We start from the raw sequence: 18928 nt of genomic DNA, 5'->3' as shown, positions 1-18928 counted from the left end.
TTAGGCCAAATCATCAAAGCACTCTCCTAAACCATGCACCTCCAATCATATATGCACACAAAATGGGCAAATATGCCCATTTTGTGTGCATAAATATCTGATGTAACCTGTCGCCCCACGGTTTCACATCCAAATGCAGTGCCTGTAATTTTGGATTCTCTCTGATCTCTCCATGTCCTCAGATGCATCACTTATTGGTCATTAGTCATCATTAGCCATTTACTCAGTTATTAAGTCACTTTAAAGACCTGTCCTTAATCATAATTTGCTTTAAATCACTCCTTATTTACTCAATGCCATCCATCACCCAAACTGACCGTGAGAAATTCAAGAAACTTGGGGAGAGCAGAAGGTTTGTTTCTGGTTTGGTGACAACAAAATGCTAGAAGCTCTACAGAGAGCATTTCATACAACATCGCAGATTTGTAAATTAATACAAACTAAATATGTGTAATCCCCAACCTGAGGCCATGAACGCACAGTTCAGTTAAAAAGGAGGATAGTTAATTGGGTATCATTAGCCATATACAGCACAAAAGAATTTTTTTAAAAACAATATTTATTCATCTCACAGTTTTTGCTATATTTATACTGTTGCTGTGTGGTCAGGGGTGAAGAAAAGTTTTTGCCAGCATATTTGAAAAAAAAAAAATGTCAAGGACTCTTAGACAGATACTTTCTGTAGTTGGTGAAACTCCAGATAAAATAAATGTCTTTCCAGTCACATTGCAACATCTTGAACAATAGGAATAGCTTCTGTTGCATGGTAGTATAAACAGCTTACCACTACCACAGTCATTTATTGCTCCCAGATACTTCCATGCAAGAAAACACCCAAATCCAGAAAGGGCCATTATTTAAATAGCTGTCTCATTTCATGTAATTTCAAGTTCAATGGGGCGGCAATTCTGTGATATTAGATCTACCTAATGATTATTAAAATCACTGTTATTGAAGATTAACTATAAATTAATTATGAGGTGACTTCAGAAATCTAGATGCCAATGGGGGCTTTCTAATTGTATCTTGGGAATATCAGACTCCTGTCAGCAGAGCCCAGAGAGAGTTTAACTCCTTGCTTTTCTCCCAGATATAAATGCCACTTCATAACATCAGTTCTTTGAGATGGGCAACGGGGTCATCTTCCCTGATGGTAGCCCCCCTAGGTGCTGCCACAACATAAATAAGAAGTAAAATGATATCAAAAGAAGATGATGTGCTTCTGCCAGTGCTTTTCTCAGGTAATATTTCCCTGTCTGGGTGATTCAAGCTACTTGGCCTTTGGCACTTGTACTCCATGGCAGCACCGTTATAGCCTCACCAATAATGTCCCTAGGTATGCATTGACTTCATGGATACAACACTTAAGTCACGGGAGTCAAGGTTACTCCATCACTTACTAGAGATGCCCAGCACATTGTGGGCTTAAGGCTTGACACTCACCTTGCAGCAGCTCCATTTGGTATCTCAGCAGGATGTGTATTTTGGTAGCAAGGATGCATTTGGTAGCCATGTCGGTCTGAGACAAAAAGAACTAGAACTCTTGGTTCAGAGAAGATATCTTTTATTAGACCAACTAAGCAGTCACTCACTCCAAAGCATCACTGCTTTATAGAAACACCACGGTGGCACCATGCAGTGCCCTAGCTAACCAAGGTGGTACAGAATCACTAAGATTAAGATGCAAGCCTCCTGCTCTCAGGCAGGAGAGGGGAAGAAAGCAATTCATTCAGGTTTCTTGTGGTAGTGGAAGGCTGTTTGAGGGGTGGCTGTGTAGGTCTTTGTACTGGTCAGCTGTACTGGTCAGCTGGTACTCTGCTGGGCTTTGAGGACATGGAGAGCGCTCTGAGGACAGCTCTCAATTTCCGAGAGTGGAGATGCCATTTGTTATACATGGCTCTGAAAGCTGACACAGCAGCCTAGGAATAGTTTGCTCTCTCAGATCATGATTTTCCTGAATGTTTGAAACAATTCAGGCTTAAAGTACTCTGACTGCCTTTCTTGCATGCATACCAGCCCCTGTCTTTACTATTCATTCTTTCCAGGAAGAGCGCACATCAACTGCAGGTGCTTCCTCGGCCTGATGCAGGGTGTTTGTGCCTGAAAGCTTGCAAAGAAGAATTTTTTCCTACTATCTGAGTTGGTCTAATTAAAGATATCAGATTTTCCCAAAGAACCTTGTCTGCCTAGAGTTCTCCAAAGCACCTGAACGGGAGCACGGTGGCACTGGTCAATCAGATTCTTGTGGCTAGGGAAAAGACAGCACATCCCAGAATATCATAGGGAAGATGAAGGTGAAAGCTTAAACCAAACTGACCTTGGACACAAACAGGTCTCTTGCTATTGCTTTCTTTTTCAAAACCTAAGAAGAGGAACAGTCCAGAATAACTGTTACATAAATGTTCTGTTGTGAGCAGTCTCGCACAATCAGTTATGCCCTTGATGTGTGTTTCCTATTATTTCTCAGAGATAATAATGACTAACATTTACATAATACCTTTCATCCCAGAGTGCTTGACAAACTTCTCAGGCTGATTTGTAAGCACCATTCACTATGAAGCAAGTGTCCTCTATGCCATAATCATGCCAAAGGGCAGAATGAATACTTGGTTGGTTAAAACGCTGATTTTGACTCAAGCTAGGATCCTGGAAGTTGCAGCCCATTTCAATTCACATTGGCTTAAACATCCAGGAATATGGTGCTGCAGAAATCATTCAGAGCTAGAATAATCAAATGTTCGAGGCTGCATAGCCCAGATCTGGCCCTCACCATTCCCCCCACTTGCAGGGGTTTGGAACTGCTGCTTGGCATTAAAACTTTTGTCGGGATGCTCTTGGATTTTTCCTTCACTCTATGCTGGCTAAAGTCTTTCAAGCAGTTGAAGTCAATAGGAGGTTTTTTCCCCCATTAACTTCAAAGGTATCAAGGTCAGGATCTATTGCAGATGAAGCATGACAGATAAGGTAAAATTACAGGCCTTCATTTTAATCATGAAAACTCATTTTCCTGATTCAGAAGCAGTAAGGTCAGCTTCAAGAAACTCTCCCTTTTCCACTGTAAGTCCTATATGGACTCCCTAGCCATTGCATATTGCTAGAAGTTAAACCTCTAATTTGGAGAATGAAGGTTCTGCAATCCTCTGGTTAATGAGAATTCTCAAGGGCATTGGACCAAATGCCACTATCTGTTATGCTAGCATAAATCACAAATAACTCCATTTATCATTCATCTATCCACACTCTTCATGTGGTTTGTATTTGAAATGATTGCACTGGCAGAAAAGGATTTGTGGGAAACTTGCTGTTTCAATGTGATCTGTTGTACCAGGTTTGTGTATGTATTCTCTCTTACAGTAGTTGTGGTAATTCAGCAGCTATTTCATTCCAGTGTAGGCTGCCCCACTTTAGCTTCTACTTATTGCAGGATAGGAGCAAGCACACAAAATGGTTATAATGCATCAGCTGATGCACTTTCCTGAGTGGTAAGTCTACCTTGCATGTTTTAAAGTGGAATATTTTTTTAAATTTGTCTGCAGCCTAACATAGACTTGGTCCCCTGTGGTAGAACACAGACAGAAGTCTATGAGTCTATTAACTGCTTCATGGGGCTGGGTCTAGATGCAGGAAGAGGAAGTAATGATTTTAGGTGCAGATTGACTGGGCTCACTCCTCAAGGATAATATGTCAAAACCCTGTGTAGATTTTTAGAATTAGGACAATTCGCCTTTTTTCACTCAAATGCAACATCTAACTACTGGAAGCTTTTTATAATTTTTTCCCCCCGTGCATGCATATCTAAAATTGCAAGATACTAGGGAGTATAACCTGGGCCTACGTTCTCTGCAGGGTTGATCTAATATGTGAGCTAAAAGACCAACTCTAGTACCTTTAGCCAGGAGAATCCGTTTGATGTATTACTCATCTTGTCCTCCACCTGCCCTGGAGCAAAGCCACTATAAAGAGCAATTCAGGTGTGGTGGGGCAGACCAGCATGCTGGTTTTGAAGAAGTTTAAAATGCTTGGTGGGGTATTTCCCCTTCCCCCATCAGTCGGGTGAAGGCAGGGGAGAGGCTTGCCCTGCCTCTACCTGGAGTGAGGCAAAGAGCCAGACCTGGGAGAGGACTAACCCCCCTCTCTTCGATTGATCTTCAATCTGGGGGTGGAGCTCTCGAAGAGAATAAAAGGGCAGTGTGCTCAGCACATGGGCGGCTGAGACGAGGGACGGAGAAGAGGGCAAAGAAGAGCTGGCAGAGCCCAAAGACTCCTCTTTGGTCAGGGAGCAGCAAGCGGCTGCGTTCCCCAGCCCGCGAGGTGAATAGGAAGTACATGAAGGGTCCATGAGGGATCAACACCGTGGGAGCTGCAAGAGGTGGCTAGGGTCTCCAGCCCCAGCATGAGGCCGGGAATATGGTGCACAGGTTGGTACACAGAGGGTCCAGGAGCAGACTGAGACCCTGGAGCCACACGAGGTGGCTAGGATCTCCAGCCCCAGCATGAGGCCAGGAATGCAGTGCATGGGTCAGTGCTTGGAGGGTCCAGGAGCAGACTGAGACCCTGGAGCCTCATGAGGTAGCTTCGGTCTCCGACCCCTGGCACAGGGCCAGGTACATGGTGCAAAAGCGGTGCACAGTTGGCCCGTCAGTGGACTAAGACCCCAGAGCCATACGAGGTGGCTTGGGTCTCCAACCCCTTGCACGAACCAGGGCTGTTGGTGCATGGGATGGTGCACAGGACCCAGGGAGGGCCTGAAGGCCAGGGTGGGTTTCGAGGAACAGAGGACCCCCCAACGCTGAGGGAGGAGATGCCTGGGGCCAGAGGAACAGGAGGGCCTGATTAGGCCGCAGAGGATCATGAGTTACCGGGGAGAGGGTTTCCCACAGGGGAGGAGGGATTTCCCCTATCATTTGTGGTGAGCAGCCGAAGGAGAAGCCCTGAAGGGGAAGGGCTCCCAGAGGTTTTGGAGATTCCCTTCATGGGCTATTCAAGCCGGATAGCAGCGGGCCTGAAGGGCACTGGGGATCTTTTCCCTCTCTCTATCTTTGGCCATGGCCCTTGCTCCAGGGCAACAAAGGATGTTTCTTTTGTTTCTTTTAGCTTTTGCATCCAATGCTTCTGCCCCTCATATTTTGTGAACCTACACCTTGTGCTTTGTAAATCTCATACTTCATTATAGTCTAAGATTGCATGATCTTTTATGAGACCCTTGCTTTGATCCTCCCTGATTCTTCGCCTGTATATAAAATATTTGCATTGACTTGTATACAAACTGTCTATGGCTCCTATATTTCATGTGTAAATATGTTAATATGACAACTTTTATATCATATTAAAATTAGTACATAGTTAAGTTTATTGAGTGTATAGGGGAAGGAGGGAAACTGTGTGCAGCCAGCAGATTTGCCCCACAACTCACCTGCCCTGCTAACTTTCCCTTCAGTTGGAGAGGGGAGTACATGACTGGGTACTATCCAGGCTACACAGTCTCAATCTGAAAAAAGAAAGAATAAAAGATGATTGCACTGTGTGTATGTACTTCCTGTGTTGCTAGCAACCCCCTACTAATCATGTTTTAGCGACTACAATACGATAGTGTGACCAGAGAGGAAACGAGGGCGGGGTGTGGAACCAGAGCCACTAATTTGCCAAGCCAATTTCCTGCCAATGTCTTGTGCATGTACAATCATTCATCCATCCATTTTTCTAAAAACCCTCTTATCATGGTATCTAAATACCACCTGTACTATACAGCCCATTAGACCCAAATGATATAGTGAACCCTCTCCAAGTGACATGGCTAAGCCTCATTGGATCCAGCAGTGATTTATAGGCATTGCTCTGGTAGATCTCAGGAGCTCTGCATGGCAGCCTTTTTTAATCCTGCAAAACTCCTGCAAATGGGATGGTTTTTGGTACCCCTTACAGAGGACTTCAAAGCCCTCTGTTACTGAATACTAGCTAATGGACTTGAAGATAATTCCTGGTTGAGCTCACAAAGCCTTAACCAGGTGTGAAGATAATTAGGTGTAGGTGAATCAGTTTGGGCTCCACCTCTTAATAGAAGAGTATTAGAGTTAGAGCGAAGACAGACAAGGAGTTTGAGATAATTTTTTGTTGGGTTTGGTGGCATATATTTTTGGCTCCTTGCCTATAAGAGTGGTTTAAAAGGAAGCACAGCTGCAGATGGGTATATTCTCTACACTTTTTTCATTAGAGGTTTGCTTTGTCACCGTCCTCCCTCCCCCCCGCAACTTTGCTCTTTATGTCTTTGTATCTTTTAAGCAGAACACAAAGCCACCACCATTCCAGTGGGCTCAGCCTTTGGCAGAATTAAATGATTCATTACTAATTAAAACAAAAGATTTCAGGCACTTTCCATTCCTTTATTAGCTCTGCTGTGTACTAGCAAATGGGAGCCCTTGTTATCTGTCAGCAGAGTCATTATTATTATTATTTATTATTTACAGTATAACTTGTGACTCACTTCCGATATTGGTGGATCTTCCACCATCTGCTAAAAAAATAATAGCAGTCATTTTCTGAAACATTATTCTAATCCAAATGTTAAAATAGAACCATATGAAGCCAATTAAATATAGTGTGTGCTGCTAATTTGAGTTAGCTTCAGTTCAGTTAAAAAAAAAAAAAAAACAGAGAGGGAGGTCCAAACAGAATACAAATCTCCAAACTTTGGTGCAGCTAGCAGCTTATTTTTTTGAAGCCCTGCCAAAACTATAATAAAGAATGACCAATACTCCCATCCCTCCACCATTTTTCATGAATTCTGAACACGGATACAGGTCCAAACATGGATCTGAGACTGAAGATACAAAATAGATTTTATATGAATGTTTCAGGTTTGGGAAGTTTTGAATTTCCAGTCTCCAAATCCAAAGTTATTTAATTATAGCCATCTGAGTGATTTAAAGGCCAGCTCTGGATCTCATTTTGAAGTTTGCGCCCGGTTTAAACTCATGCCCATTTAAAAGAAGACTGCTAGAGAAACAAGTATCCTTTATAAAATGTCATTCACTGCTAATGGAAGACACTGGGAGACGAGCCCCATGCAGGAGAAGGAAACAATGTTGGTCAAGCATGCATATGTTGAAGTATTTTGTTTGGATTTATTTTTTCTCCTGTGTTGGCTTAATTGAAACAACCAGAGCTTTCCATGAAAACCAGGTTTTATTAAGATCTCTCAGGATTTGGGCTAGAACTGGGGTCATACTGCTTAGATCTAGGCCAGTATTCCAAACTCCTGGACCAAGGAGCGTGGAAGGGGGTCAAACCCTAGAAATCAAGCTAATTTCAGCTTGGTTGCAGGTTCTGTTGCTAACATTTCTTCTTGGTGGGGGATGATCCTTTGAATCTCAGCTTCTGAAAAAGCATTGGCATCTTCTCAGCGGTGAGGAATTGAGATGGGAGTATGCAGGGGACCCGCCGCATGCCCTGTGTTGAGAAACGGAGCATGAGAATGAGAAGCAATCCTCTTGTCGGTGGACGCTTCAGCCTTGCAGTAGGTGTTACGTGGCAAAGCTGATTTCCTGGGCCCAGCTGGTGAGCTGCATTCCTGACTGCAGTTATTTATATTCCACTAACAGTGCTGTTTACACAAACTGCATGAATGCAAATCAACGTGAGGAAGCGCCGAAGTCGGTGAGGTGTGCAGCAGTTACTGGCTCCTGGGATTGGTTTTAGTAATGTAGTGTTAACACAGCTACACATGGCTACACACACTTTCATATCCAAGTGAGGGAGAGGGAAAGGGAACACTCATTACCTGGGACACTGGCCGAGCCCTTGTGCCTCAACAAGAGATAAAAAATAAAAATGGACTTCATTATCACAGGCTGCCTGTCAATCACTTGCTGTTGCACAGAGCGTGCTTTACATTTCTCCAACTGAAGGGCTCCACTTACCACCTCCATGGAAAGAAGAGCAGGGTGTGTTAAATGTGAGCCGAGACAGAGCAGGTAACATGATGACTAGCATCACTCTTCTGACTTCCCTCCTTCCCCTGCAGCGTACATTTATTCAAATGTAGCCTGTCAGGAAAGGTTTTTCCTGACTAATTCGCATACTCATGAATATGAACTCATACTAGCTGTATGTCTATGGGACTTACTTGGTCATCTTCACTATAGTATCTGAGCACCTCATATTCTTTAATATATTTATTCTCACAACACCTCTGTGAAGGAGGGAATTACTATGCAGTTTGCCAATTGGGAACGGAAGCACTGAGATAGGAAAGGACAATGCTTCAAAAGGTATTTAGGTAAAGAGGTATCTAATAGGAATTGCAAACGCATCTGAGCAGCTGAGGCATCAAAATACCCTACCTGCATCATTAGGCATCTTTGCACAATTAGTCTAAGGTCACACAGGAAGTCTATGGCAGATCAGGGGTTTGAATTGAGACCTTCCAATTCCCAGGTTATCTCCCAAACTATCTTGTTCACACATATGAGCCAAGTACTCCTGTACATATGTACAAGCAAGAGCTTTCTCTCTGATGTATGAACACATGTCAACCCGTCCTCTCCCATTTGTTGAATGTATAATGGAAGTGTGGACTGCCCATGTCCCACTCCTCTCTCTCTCTCACACACACACACACCTACACGCACATACACATGTACCCAAAGCAGTCATGTGAATTCATGCCACCAGTCACAAATGAATCAACACTTCCAGGCATCCATAATCTTATTCTTTTTGTGCAACTCCTTTTCTGTAAGAGCCTTCTCTGGTTTACCTTCTATGCCTGGCAATTTTGAAGGAGTATAAAGGGAATTAGGCACCCATATTCTACTGAATTTACAAGCAAGTTAGGCACCAAACTCTATCCATGCTTCCAGGATAGTTTTCTAAGTCGGGGCATCATGCTCAGGGTAATACTCCTAAGATTCATTAGTGTTTTAGGGATGTTAAGTAAAGCTAATAAAAAATAAAAATGGACTTTCAAAACATTAAGACACAGAAAGATTTTGGTTCTGAAGGTCTATTGCAGAACTCCATAGTCGTTGGGGGGTCTTCAATTTTCTATTCTTTCCATTCATAGGTCAGGCTTTGTGATCAGGTTGCCGTCTTCTAAGATGTACCATCATTTCCCTTCTTGCTATATCACTGATATGCATCATGGCAATTGCACGGCCCCAGTGTACCATGGGATGTGGAGTCTGGCACCATAAAATAGTGTGTGGTTGGCAACCAAACTACGGTTCTTACCAGTCACCCTGGCAGCCTCTCTGAATAACAATATGTCAGGTTTTGGCTAAAAAAAGAGAAGCTGGTCAGCTTTTGGGCATTCTGCTTCTGGAGAGGAACCCAAGTAAGCAAGCAAACAAAAGGAAGCAATCAAAGTAATTTTTTCATAGCAGGAGGGGAGGTGGGGGGAATTAATCCAAAACCCAATTTTTTCTCAACAAAGAATTTTGGTTAAAAAACCCCCTGTGACTAATTATAATGATAGTTTAAACATCATGTGCATTCCTGGATCCCACATGTGGATCAGTCACAGGATTCTAATATCTTTCTGGACTCTTTTAGACCAACCCACACGTGTGTTTTTGAACTGAAGCATTACCTAGATCCCAATGACCTTTTGTCTAACCCTCCAATCACCTTTTACTTCTGCATGTGCTTTTAATGCAGTCCCTTTTCCTCTCTTCAGACTTACATTTTCAAACCAACACGAAAATAATAATAATTTTAAAAAATCTATTAAAACCAGATTCTTGCTAGTTGATGGTAATTAAAAGCAATAAATATTTCTGCACACAATGCTCTGGACCTTGACAAGCCAATGGGTCAATATTGCTTTCCTGGAGGAGCTGGGTAATAAATCTTTATTCCTTTTTGAATGGAAATCGAGAGAAGATTTTATTCATGAATTCGGTGACCCACTGAAGTGACATTTTCAAAACAAACACTCCAGAAATGAGGAGTTTTCTCTGCAGAGTGGGTTAATCTGCTCTCTTCTCAGTATGTGTCTTTCATACTGATGATAATTCTCTCGATGCCTTTTAATCCCAGCAGCAACTTCCCTTGCGTTAAGAAGAAAAACAAAACACCACAAAAGAGAAGGAAGACACGAGGAGAGGACGTAGGAGAGCGTGGAGGAGGCAGGGGCATGGTGGACAAGGTGTTTTTGAATTCAGAGATCCAGACAGGCTGAACAAAATATACCTTCAGAGAAACCATTCAAAGTCCAGTCAACGATCACACTAGTGCCAAAGCAGAGGGTGGGTTTGGCGTCTCAGCTCTGCAAAACACAATTCCTTATGGCTTCTGAGCTGTTGGCCTTTTCTAGTTAATATTACTACACAGAGGGTGTTTCTCTGAACCTGGATCAAACAGCAGCACTTTGTGCTCATCTACGATTTAAATCACTTGGTTGTATAATCTAATTGGCTCAAGATACTTCACAAGCAGGGGAAATGAATCCAGGGGGTTTTGAAGCAAAATTGCAATGCAAACACTGTACATATCCAAGGCCTGTTCTTCCAGAACTCAGCTAAGCACCAGAACAAAGTTTCTGAATTGTTTTTCTTTCGTCATACAAAAGGATTAGAAATGGATGGATTTGCTATTGGCCAGAAACTGATGTTCTAAACACATAGCAGAGGCTGAGGTTCCTCCAACTGCAAGGAACTGGTTAGTTGAGATATGTCCCGATGGTACCAGAAGGAGAACCACGTCCCATGCGACAGAAGGGGACAACTTCTCCCTCCCCAAGGGAAGCAGACCAGAACTCGTAATCCTGAATATTTGAGGAACAACGCACCTGCCAGATAAAGCATTGGATTCTCAGTAATCCCCTTAGCAAGGCTGCAAGGACTAACCACTGCTGGTGAAACTTCTTCTGTTGTTTTATTCTGATAAACGCCAGATGCATGAGGGCTGATGCTATGACAAGATCACAGTAAGGGAAAGAAAAAAAATACCGTTATTCCAACAAATGACACTGTACAACAGATGCTTTAAACAGGAAAACTACTACTGACTGTATAAAATGACAGGTTGGGCCAGCAAGCCTCTGAGCTGGTATCCTAAACAAAGGAGGACGCAGCAGAACTGTACTTCTTCCATAGACACAGAGCACCCAACTGACAGTAGAACTCTCTAAGATTAATTTGAGTTATTTTAATTATGAGTCTCCTCTTTCCTCCCTCCATCTCCCTGCCTCCCTCCCTCTGCCTCACACACACAATTTGCTTGGACAAGGAACGGCAAGTTTCCTTCCACTTAGGATTAATTAAAAAGGAAAAGTCAATAAGTCTCTCAGCAATTACTGTCTTTTCCATTTGGTCATTTGAGGCAGTAAGGGGCTCAGAAATTGAATTTCCAGGGACAAAATCATGTCTTGTGTGTCCCAACACAAGGCTCTTTGATAAAAATCCTCATTTCATTTAGCTTGTTACAATGTTGGCTTCACAGCTTCCTCTCCAGCAGTTTGTGTATGGAAGGTGTTTTATTCCTTAATCACAGAGAGAGAGAGAGAGAGAGAGAGGAAATAAATGTTCTCAGGTGAAAAATGCGTAAGACTTGTGTGCATCCATGTATAAGATATCTGGGGAGGAGTGTTAAGCAAGGACAGGACACTGATTAAAATAATGACCATCCCTAGCAAGCGAGTGCTTATTGCTACTCTGTGCACTAGGCATTGGTATGATCATGGCCCTTGTTTAAAGTCCATAGACCTTAGTAGGAATCTTTCCATACACTACAGTAGGGCTTGGGTGAGGCCCCCTATTTGAGATGTGTCAACATGCCAGGGAATATGTTCTGCAATAATGGATGACTTCTTCTAGATTCATAACTTAGATTTCAGTTCCCATTGGATCAATTTGAGAAGGAAAGTGGAAAAACAATAGATTATGACACAAGGCTTAAGATTTCATTTTTTAGGCAAACAAATTGGAACTAGAATGGACGCGATCGTCCAACTGGAAAAGTGAGGGAACAAAGAATGAAGCAGAGACTAAAAAAAAGAAAGTCAAGAAGGATGGATGAAAAGGAGAAGAGACCCTGAAAAAGCCATATCCTGCATTTTGTTACACCATGGACTCCCCCCAGAAGTGGTGCAAGCCAAGCATCTGCTCTGGACACCTTTAAGACACACTTGGATGCTTATCTTGCTAGGATCATTTGACCCCAGCTGACTTCCTGCCCCTTGGCCAAGGGGCTGGACCTGATGACCTTGCAAGGTCCCTTCCAGACCTAATGCCTATGAAATCTATGAAATTATCATAATGCAATATGTCTTGAGATAATCCAGATTGTACTGTTAGAACTGAGTGAAGAATTGGCCCCTTCCTCTCTCAATTTAGGCTGTACAGAGCCACGTCTTGTGGTTCCTATTCACACTCCTATTTTGGCGATTCCAGCAAATATTTCTCAAAATGAATGAGAGAGAGGGAAAAAATTGTGCGTGCTCTTTCCCTAACCAACATGCTTTGTCCAGAGTCCCTGCTGGGTGAACAGCAATGCTCCCTGCAGGTTTGTTTAGGAAAGTTACATTTTCTTCTCTCTTGGTGTGAGTATTAACAGCCTTTCCCCAATAGTGCTTCTCCTCATGTTTACCCTTGTCTGAAAGCACCAGGAAGCAAAATAAATCAAGAAGAAATAAAAAAAAAATTGGAGGAAAGTTTTACTGAGTAAAACAAACCCAAACACACCAACCAACTTTGGAGTCTTGATGTTTGACACTGAGGCACAGAAACCTCTGGTTTCTGCTGCCAGCCAATCAGAATCTGGCATAAGCAATGTGCTGGAGAGACCGATTATGCTGTCACCACAAACAGCATGTAAAAAATTGTGCCTTGTTTTATTAGCCAGAAAAACAGTGTTTAATGCAGCTGGAGTTGCAGCCCAGGGTAAATGATGCAAGTTCCCCCTCTGAAAACCATTATGGTTGATAACTGTTGTGCCTCCTTGCTAATCTGATCCAATCGGCTCCGCAGCTGCCTGCTTTCTGTGTCAGGCTGCCCTTCCTTTTTAATGATAAGCAAACACATGCTGCCATCTCCAACAGGCTGCGGTGTTTCCAAAGCCACCTTGATGCGAAAATGAAGTACTGACAATAGTCAATAGCCAATGGCCTTAGCTAGCCTGTTACTTAACGCCTTAAGTATCAGAATCAGGCCTTAAGGGAAGGTCCATGAGCTCTTTCTGCAAATCCATATGGTATAACAAATCACAGGATCTAGGCCTTACTGAGTAATAGTTGCTAAGTGCCTGCTACCACTGCTTAGTTCTTTCCCCGAGACACGCTCTAAGCCTTTGGAGTGCAGAGGACCTCAGCAGTTTTCCAACTTAAAGGTCTTCCTTCAAAGGATCTTACAACCTTTTCCCCAACAGAAAAGGTCTTGCTGCAACTTCCCCTACATTATGCTAGAGTAGCATCTCATTAATGCTACCGGTTGTTTTGGCCAGAGAGGGTCACTGTGGGAGGATGTGAAAGGTGCACGTTTTAACTCTGCGATACCTTGGGTCCCTGCCAACCTAATGCTATGGAAGGACCTCAGGATCCAAACTCAAATGAACCTGCGTAGCTCAAATTGCCCTTAATAATCATCCGTCATTATGATGCCACTTGACCGTTGGGCTGGATGGCATGTTGATGTTGTGCAGTACAACAGGCAAATGTGATGAAATGTGGCCCTGTCCACGTGATCAGCAACAGGATCCTCCAGTACTGGTGGGAAGTTGTTTCGGAAAGTGAGATGTGTCAGTTGGATGTAAACCCAAGTCAGATCAATGTTTTAGATTCTGGCATTGTTCCCAGGTGTCAGTTCACCTGTTACATGGTATTGGGTGAAGATAAAAATCACCATGACCCAAGGGCATGAATGATCTGCAAGTAAGGCTACAGGGAATGCCTTGCAGATCCATGTATACGGTGATGCACACAGACAGGCTTTGGAGAAATCATTCTATCTATCCACATCCCTACAAGATCACAAGATTGGTGCTCTGTATTCTTATCTAATGCTTGCAAATTGCTTCTCATGCCAATCAGCACCTCCAAATGAACAAGATTTGTCGACTGACTTCATTGGAAACCTTGACTTACTACTGGTTTTCTGTCCATGGTACTAAAAAACATTGAGTCTCCCTAATGTTCAGGGTTGTATAGATTACCACCAATTCATTAGAGAAACCCAAGCTCATCTCCTGCTTGCAAACTGTCCACATACAAATTGCAAAAGCCCCAATTATCATACTTTTTTAAATTGTTTGCAAATTTCTGCTGTGAACAGTCTGTGGCTGGCTGACTGTTCACAAATAGTTCTTTGAAAATAAATGACATTCAAGGCTTGGAATCCATGCTGCATGGTTAGTTACATGAGTCATACTGTATTGTTTCCACTCTCTGATTGGGCAACTTATGTAACTAATCACATCAGCAAGAACATCCATTTTGAACTACACGTTTACGTGTGTAATTTGGAATTCACTTTTGGAAAATATTAAGCTATTTGAGCTCCAAATTGACTTTTGATGAGTATTCACACCAGTAAAGCTCATTTGCTAGAATATTTGTGGAAAGCAGCCATAAAAACAAACCAGGAGAGTCAAAGCAAATTTGTTCAGCATTTCAAATGAATATATGGAACATAGGCATCTTTCTGCAGTTTTCACCCACCATTAGTAATGTTGCAGTAATACCTGCAGTATATACAAATGACTGCTTAGGTTTCCAGCTATAATCCTCTGTTTCTGAGGTTCATTATCTCAGTGACTTCAGCATGAACAGGACTGAGATATTTAATACCAAGTTCTCTGCTGGTAGGGATATCTTTTTTTAAAAACCCTATTCTTTCCCCCCAAAATAGTTAAAATAATTAAAGCAACTGATCACTTCTATAGCTCAAAAGTAAGGTCGTAGCAGAAAGGAAGAAGGGGCTTTAGGAGGTCATAGGAATTCACACACAATCAAAGAGGTTCCACATTCTGCCCTGCTCTATTCTCCCATGCGCAGCGAGAATTCCCAGAAGCATGAGTAATAAAAGAAAATGCTCTGGAGATAGAACTTAAAGGACAATATATGAAATCTCATTTTCAAGAAGCAGCAAATGAGGCAGAATCCAAATGCTATACAAAATACCAGACTCTTAATCAACATTTAGAAGAGACTTGGCAAGTAGGTTTCACCTCATACCAGCTTGTATATGCTTAAAAGCTAGGAGGTCAAATGCTGCTTTGAGGCATGTGTCTATAACTCTGGACTGATTTTGCTGAATTTGATGGAATTTGCAATGCTAGCCCAGTGCTATGGTTTGTAATGATCAAGCTGAGTCTCATTTGTCAAGGTCACCTTAGTGGGTCAAAAATATTCACTAGTAAGGACAGATTTGCAGAATTCTCCTTTAAATGACATACCACTGATCAAAAGCCAGCAGTAATAACATTTTTTAGATGGAGCTGCTCTTAAATTGACCCTTTTTTCCAGCCAGTAGCTGGACAACACATTTTCCTATGTTCCTCCTCATTTGCAATTTTGTAGTGATGACAGGCTGCTACAGACAGACCCCACCAGGTATTACTTTTGATCACTCACATTTGAACTTGTGGTCCACTCATGTGGTTTGCAAGCACTGCGCAAAGTGACAATATAGCACAGCTGAAAGGAGAAATACTCAAACGTACAGAGTGACAGGAGCCATTTTAGTACTGGATGGCATCTCAAAGTGTCTATTCACCAACTACTAGATGATGAGGACCGTGCTGTGACATTTCTGGAGCAGGTGTTCAAGTGTGGTGAGCGCCAGGGTCATAAGGTACTGATACGGAAATGTTACGCGGTAACGTTGTGACATCATATCATGATGTCTGTGTCACCTTTTCTGACCTGGAAAAAATTATCTTCTCTTCACAAGACAAATACTGCTTTGCACTCTTCCTCTGAATGTCACAAAGCGTTTTGCCATGAACCTTTGTTTCCATCGTTTTATGGACGTGAAAAACAGAGGCATCGTGAAGTCAAGTTATTTGAGGGTGTGACTAGCACAGTGTAGACGTTCCCCAGTTAGCTGACAAGGTCAAGTAGCACAGAACTCAGCACAGGCTACCTGCTGTGTATTTACCCAGCTTTTCAGGCAGGTTTTGTAGCCGCCACTGAGTCCTATGTTAATTCTGTGCTAGTTTAAAATCTCTCTCCAGTATGTTCGTACTATGCTGCAATGATTGCAATGTAGACATACCTGAAAGGAAGGAGAAAGGAACAGAGTGCCCATACCACAGTCAGGACATCTCTTAACTACTATATCAAACTTTAACCACTAGACCATGATGCTGGGTGAGAAGGGAAGGGTGATACCTTTTCTTTTCTCTTCCTTCCTTTACCCTCACTTGCCTTGTCCCTATGGGGACAGAGCTCTCAACTCAGGTCAGCTCACTGAGCATGTCTCACTCCTTCCCGCCTCAAAGCCTTATCCAAGGCTGGGTTCAGAGAGACATTCCTGGTCATGGACCCATCGTGTGAAACTTGTTTCTCCCAAACCACAGAGGGAAAACTACATGTTCTGAGCTAAATCTCACTGTGCATTTATCGTTCCTCTTGGATGTTTAACGGCAACACCCCTTTCCATTAATCTACCTTATATGGTGTTTATTTTGCTTTTTTTTTCTTTCAGCATCCTATGTCAAACAAAAACACTGCAGTCATACTGAAAAGGGGAAACAATACATTGAGCAAGAGCTGCATGCAGGCATCTGTTTGGCTGGTAATGGAAAGCACCTTATCTCTCTGATAAGGGACAGTCCCAAGACCTATGCCTGGCATTACAATGCCATATGCTACCCCAGCCCACAGGAAAAGAGATGAAAAGTCTTGACCTTGAATGATCATTGGGCATTTGGGTCAAAGAGGGTAATTTATCATGTATCCTTGAAACCTGGGAATAGTGCAGGGAAGTTTGTACAGTCAAGCTCACCTTTCTACCTGTGGACTAAAGGCCTAAGCCACTTCTGGCATATGGGGCTCACCCTCTCATACTGACTTCCTCCTGATTCAATTTGGCAGCAGAACAGACCACAGCCATCTGCAAAGGAGGCAGCACAAGGCCTGTGTCATACTCAGCATCACCCTTTTCTAGGCATTTAAAAAGGATTTAAGTCATGAATATTTCTTGTGCTGCTTCTCAGCATGAGGAAGAATTTTACTCAAATTGAGTAACTGCCACTGGAGGCTTTAGCGAAGGGAATAACATTTGCACCTAAGAAGTTTTGGGGCATGGGGTTTGTCCTGTGCAAACAGTGAAGGTATTTGGTGCTGGGCTGGAGCAGAGAGGTGGATGGGTATCTTGGAACTGAGCAGGCCACGTGGCTCTTCTTCCACTCTCCCTCACCTCACTAATTATCCTCCAGAAGCTGACTGCAAAGAGAAAGTGGAGATTTGCTCTGTTGTGATGACAGGGTATTAATATAGGTGTCTCCTGTGGCACTGGCAGCTCAAAGCAGCTACTGTTAACTGCACAACCACATAAAATATAATCCAGACATCAACTGCCTTTACTGCAGCATTTAAGGGCTGTGATAGATGGCGTTGATTGGAACTAAACCAACTAACCACACCTCTGAACAAGGGACAAAGCAACAGCTTGAATTAGAAAGGGAATGGAGATTTAGCGAGGCAGAAGTTTTACATATTTAGCCAAAACATTCCAATCCCAGCTGACTGGGAGGAAATACCAATGGATCTATTTAACCCCCTTAGAAGAAAATATTTGGATATGATCCCAAGGTAACAAATGCATTAATAAAAACACAGCCATATACATGGCAGAGTCAAGATGTAGGCTGTGATGAAATACGCCCCTGTATACTTGATAGGAATAACCAGCCACACAAGATGTACGATATCACTATGTCATTCTGAAATACATCGTGAATATTGTTATTGCAACAAGACAATCATGCTTAGATTGTAAGTGTCTTGGGACAGGGACTACCTTTGTACAATATTCAAGATACAGCCCAAAGTAGCATCCCAATCCATGTGCCACTATGCACTACTCTCTGTGCTACTGAGAGAGATAAATATTAACATTCGTAGATATTTTCTTGTTTTAAAGTGCTTGGCTTTTCCAAGTTATGCATTAGGTATATCATTTACCAGTTTTCACCATTAACTGGTTTGGAAAATGGTGTTTTAATTTTAGGATTGACCATGGTTAAAATATAAACTCTCATTTTTTAACACCTTACTGTGGTAAATGAAGATGCAGGGTCACAGGAGGAGCTACCCCAGTTTACAACAGCTCAGGAGTTGGCCCACATTTTTTCACATGTTAAACTCATGGCATGGATGAGTCCTCTGATTGTTATTAAAATTAAAGCAGCACATGACTGACCAAGCTAATAATACCTACTTCGCAGGCCTGCTACATTCAGTGTGCACCTAGGAGGATACACACATTCAGTATGCAGTTAGGACAGCAGCAGGTACACATGCCACACAGCCTGACAGAGAAAAAAATGCTTAAACTCCCCACTGTAGATAGTGAGGGAATAGCCGGCTTCTACAATATCTGTTTGGCAACTTAGTATACTGATTATTGGTGTCATGATGACTCTCCTCTTTTTGTACAGATAGTCAGCTGGTATTGAACATGGCACATATGAGCATGAAGTGTCTTACAACTCTTGCTAGTGTTCCCTAGCTGACATCCATGGTGGCTTCTGAAGTAGCTATCTGTCCTTTCAGCATGCTCAACAATGTGGCAGGCCTTTTCAGTGCTTCCAGGAAGGAAAGGGTTAAGTGGGGGCATTTCTCTGTAGGGGCACTGAATTAGAAATGCATGCCCATCTTACCTCCATGGGTTTGTTATTTCCCCTTTGAGTGGAATACAAGCAACATGACATAGATACCCTGAAATGCAAGTGATAAATGCCTTTGAACCCCAATATTCCTCTCTCTTTC

The sequence above is a fragment of the Alligator sinensis genome, unplaced genomic scaffold (assembly GCF_000455745.1).
Source record: "Alligator sinensis unplaced genomic scaffold, ASM45574v1 scaffold388_1, whole genome shotgun sequence".
In the NCBI taxonomy this organism is placed as follows: Eukaryota; Metazoa; Chordata; order Crocodylia; family Alligatoridae; genus Alligator; species Alligator sinensis.
Note: the sequence above shows the minus strand (reverse complement) of the source record.